This window comes from Tasmannia lanceolata, unplaced genomic scaffold (assembly GCF_043159265.1).
Source record: "Tasmannia lanceolata isolate RefF3 unplaced genomic scaffold, GAP_Taslan_0.1 ptg000018l, whole genome shotgun sequence".
Lineage (NCBI taxonomy): Eukaryota > Viridiplantae > Streptophyta > Magnoliopsida > Canellales > Winteraceae > Tasmannia > Tasmannia lanceolata.
In genome coordinates this window covers 54,399,048-54,403,992 of record NW_027518695.1, presented here as the reverse complement: position 1 = coordinate 54,403,992, position 4,945 = coordinate 54,399,048, and positions in this window count along the sequence as shown.

The following is a 4,945-nucleotide window of genomic DNA, read 5'->3' as shown; positions in this document are numbered from 1 at the left end:
TGATGTGTTCAATATAATGGAAGCATTGCCTTAATGATGAAGCCCACTGAAATGTGACGAGAGGTAGCCCAATATTTGAGGATAGCGAACTATATATTTTTGGAAGTCAACTAAGAAGGCCATCTATATAAAGCATATATTACTTGGAAAAATCAAATAAAGTTTAAATAGGAGAAAACATGATCAATGGTTCATTGAAATTGGGAGGCAATACTATTTCATTTTGGAAGAGGATTTGCTTGAACATGACTTTAAGTTAATTAATTGTTGTGAAACTCAATTAGATATGAAATTCTTCATTGTTGATAACAACTGTACTTTTTATCATTCAAAAACATGCTACAACCATATAACATTATCACTTCTTGCACGAGGGATACATATCTATGTATGTTTTGTTTTTGATAAATAGATATTGTGGACCCCGATATTTAGAGCGATGAGGAATGAGTCCTCCAACGGTCTTTAGATCTTCACATGTGAAGGAGAGCTCTACCAAGGAACTCTCGAAATAAAACGCCCTATGGCGATATATGAAATACCTCTTGATCCAAGGACGTAGCCCCAAACCAAGACGTACCTAAAAACAATAAAGAGTTGCCATCCATGGATAGGCCATGTAACCAAAACAAATATACTCTGTTTACAATGGACAACCAGAAACAATTGGGTTCGTGCCTGGTTACGAGTTGGGAAGGTGTTAGGCATCCAACTCGCTCGAGCGCACTCGGTCTCTTATGCCATTTATTTATTAACTTTGAAGAGTTTTGGGCGAAAATCATGTGGAATAGGAACAAACATCCCTGAGAAAACGTCTACCTAAGCATGCATGACCTGGGAATGGGTAAAGAAAACAAACAAGTCTTAACTCATCACATCTAATCCTAACTCAACTCATCTAACAAAACAATAAACAAACACATGCATAGCTACAACTAAATAGGTGATAGCAGATATGATCAGATAAGCATAAAAGTGCTACAGCTAAGCATGTAAATGAGATAAGCAAGTATATAACGCTACAGCTAAGTATGTGATCAGAAAAATAATAAACGAGTAAACAATAAAGAAGAGCTACATCTAAACATATGAATAGCAATAAGGAAAGCAGTAAGATAATAAGAACACTATATCTAAACATGTGAAGAGCAATAAAGAAACAGTATAAGAATAAGTACACTACAGCTAAATGTGCGCAAACATGTGAGGCTGTGTAAAAAATAAAGATAATCAGAAGAAAAGAGTAAACACACTAACATGTACCTATGCAATAAACAGAAACAAGTATAAACCACAGACTCCTAAAACTCTAAAACAAATACAACATAAAAAAAATGTGAAACAGTATCCACCTGGACTTAGATAACCAGCCATCCGAGATGCCTACGTATCCATACCCCTTTTTGGAATCAAGGTTTACATAGTTCTGTGGCCTATTATAAGTTGCAATGCCTATTTGTGCCTAGACCACTAAACTAGACTCCACCTAAAAGACTGGACCGATTTTTAAAGTTTCTTGACTATGATTAGTTAAGTTGAAGTGAATTGTGGATTTTAGAACAATCAATTTATGGATCTAATCAATTATACACATTCTCCCCCTTTTGGCATTAGCAAAAATGAAGGATTAAACATTTAAGCTCAATATATCAAGCATCAAGGATATTCAGTGAGACTTGATGCTCCCCCTAACTTCTTCTCAAGATTTACCAATTAAATTAATGTAGATATGGCATGATAAGAGTCAATCAACATAGGAAAGGAATAACACAAAACAAATCGAGCCTATGTTGGAAAAATAAAGAGACATTCAAATTTTAGCACAATTTTTTAGGGTATATTATAGTATATGAATAAAATCAATATAAATCTACCCTATGACCCGTAATACAATAATAGATTAGTAAGTTAAAGCTTATATTTTACTTATCATGAAAGAAAACAAGCAAGTTTAAAGTTTAGCATGATAAGCCCCCATTTATTTTTGAAATTCCTTATAGAATCTTATCATGAGGTGATGTATTAATTATGATGTAAATCCTATCATGATAAGCAAGAATAGATGTATATCAAGTTAAGAACCTTTTTCTAAATTTATCATGAGTAAAGATAGCCATTTATTACTTTCATGACATGACAGTGAGCTCTATCATGGGTACATGGATAAGTACACATGATAAGCATTCAAATTCATAGAAAATGAGATAAATAACTTTGATTTACTTCTATGAATATATATCTAGAAAGATGTGAAATTTTTAGCTCTTGTTTAAAAAGATTGTTCATTTAAGCTTCTCTTTTTCCTCTTTTTTTTAAAAAAAAAAGATACGCAATTTTAGCACAATTAGTAGGGATATAATAGAATGGACAATGTAAGCATCTCACAATGATCCATATAAACCTAAGAATAGCACAATTTAGCTTTTCCGCTCTATTTTTGTCATTGGCCTTATATGAACCTATGATTTAAGGCATGGCATTACATAGGCTGAAGAATATGACATTTTGCATACTTGGCCACTAACACTTATTCTTGGAACATATGATAACATATTTTAACATTCAAGATAAGTCAAAAGCCTAAAGGATATGACACTAACACCTATGCTATGGGCTTATTCTCTTCAACTACACTTGAAAACACAAGACAAGCTCGGTCATAACCCATATGGAGCAACAATGCTCCAAATGAGTGTACTTATCATATGCATAATGATATACACATTTAATATCATATGATAAGCCATTTAGGATAAAATCTTATCATATTAAGCTCCCCATTTGAAAAATGATCATGCAATGCATGAATTCAAAGGGATGTCCTAACATAGACTCCAAGGGATTTTTTAGAAATATTTTCCAAAGGATAACCTATTAAACTCTACCCTTGGGCTATAATGACACTTTACTCTCTAAGTGTCAGTTTATCATGATTAGTGTGATAGCCATAGTCTAGCTCCACATGATAAACATGTACAACACAAAAGATTTGCAGTTTAGAGCACATGCTCCCCCTAAGTGTGATATTAATGTTTACAATTTTTAATTTTACTTCCCCTAAGTGTATATCATATAAACTAGATAGGGAGATTACACACGTATATCTATTCATGTTTGAGATGTTGGCACAAGGCCAAATTGTAAAGTATTTTAATTAAGGTGAATGCACCGTCTCCCTCTTAGAAACTAAGAAGGCTAAGAGTACCAATTGAGTGATTTTTTAAGATTAAGGTTTAACATATCATACATGTAAATATTATCAAATAAAGAGTGATAACTATAGAAAATATATATATATATATATATATATATACCAATTTGAGTTCAATTCTATAGGACTAAGACATAGTCAGAGTGATCAATGAAATACCATGTCTTAGAGAAACATCCTTGATTCATGAAGGTGAGAGTATACCTCATGAAAAAGATATGATCTATATCAAAGCTTCTATGGATAGTCTACAATGTTTGGACAAGATAATCATGACAAATGATGTGCAAGGTCCAAACACCTACATCCTACATCCACAACCACTCATGTAATGACAAGGCATTAAGTACAAAGTGCATAATCCTATAGGAAAACCAAAATGTGTCGGAGACACATGTTCTTATCACAAACTATAGGGCATCAACCACCAAGGTGAAATATGCCCAAATAAGATACTAGATTCACAAGATGTTTTCAATTTTACTTAAATACATTGAATCTAGACAATTTTCAATTTTTCCTACAAAATATATTCTATAATAATTTAGGGATGGATCCAAGGATTCTAAGGATAAATATCAAGTGACCAAACTAATTTGGACACATGCATTTCAAAAAGGATTTTCAAGACTATATGGGCAATTTATATTACTTGTAAAGATCGAGATTCACGTTAGTCATGAAAAAATATCCAATTAAAACCTTTGGAAATACATATACTTACAACTCATCAAAGACTTTACATATAATGATAACCATTTAGTGTATAATAGGAAAGTCTTGTGAGAAGGTGAAGGACAACTAGGTGCATAGAGATGAACTTCTTTTCTCACCTAGTGCATATAGATATGTCCAAGAAGAAATTTGAGTTATTTTCTTAGACATGACATTCAATACTTTAGTTTCGCTAGAAATGATATTTTAAAATAATTAAGCACCCAATTATCTAGCAAGTGCCAAGTTTGTCCAAAATAGAGTTCAAAGAATAATATTTTGGCATATTCACAAATTTTACTCTAACACTATTTGATGCCATAAATTTCCATTTGAGTTCAAGTCTTTGAACCTATGGGTTTCTTCTCTTTTTGGTTTTGCTAAAGAGATGTGATAGACCGTACAACTTAGCTTCTAGCAGCTACCAAATAATGTTCAAATTTGAGGCTATACTTGTAAGTACAATTTGAACACATGGGCAATTGATGTAGTTGATTTTCCTATTTAGCACAAGTTATGATTTTCATATTGAATGCTCTATTGTGGTTGTCATGTGGATGAATGACATATTCTAGTGCATGGTGATTTTTAAGTTATGTGGGCACTTAGACTAGGAAACTTAAAATGATATTCAATTAGGCTCATCATATCAAAGTCTCAAATTAACTACATTTAAGCATATAGACTTTGTAATATAAGAAGATATATAGATACATGTCATTCAAACGAAGATAAGTACATAGTATCTATACACTCATATTTTGAAAAGATTTTTAAATCAAGCACATTGAATATTGATACAAAAAGGTTAACCAACTATAAGCATACTGTATCAAAAATTCATTGTCAAATGATATTTCATTTTAAGCTCATTACCCCTAAATCTACTAATCATATTATGTGATTCAAGTAGGGGATTTTGGAACCCAAACCAAGTTGGTTCCAAGCAAGTTTGTTCTAATTAATGTATATTTTCTAACCCAAACAAACTTACTACTTTTTACAAATCTAAACTTCCAT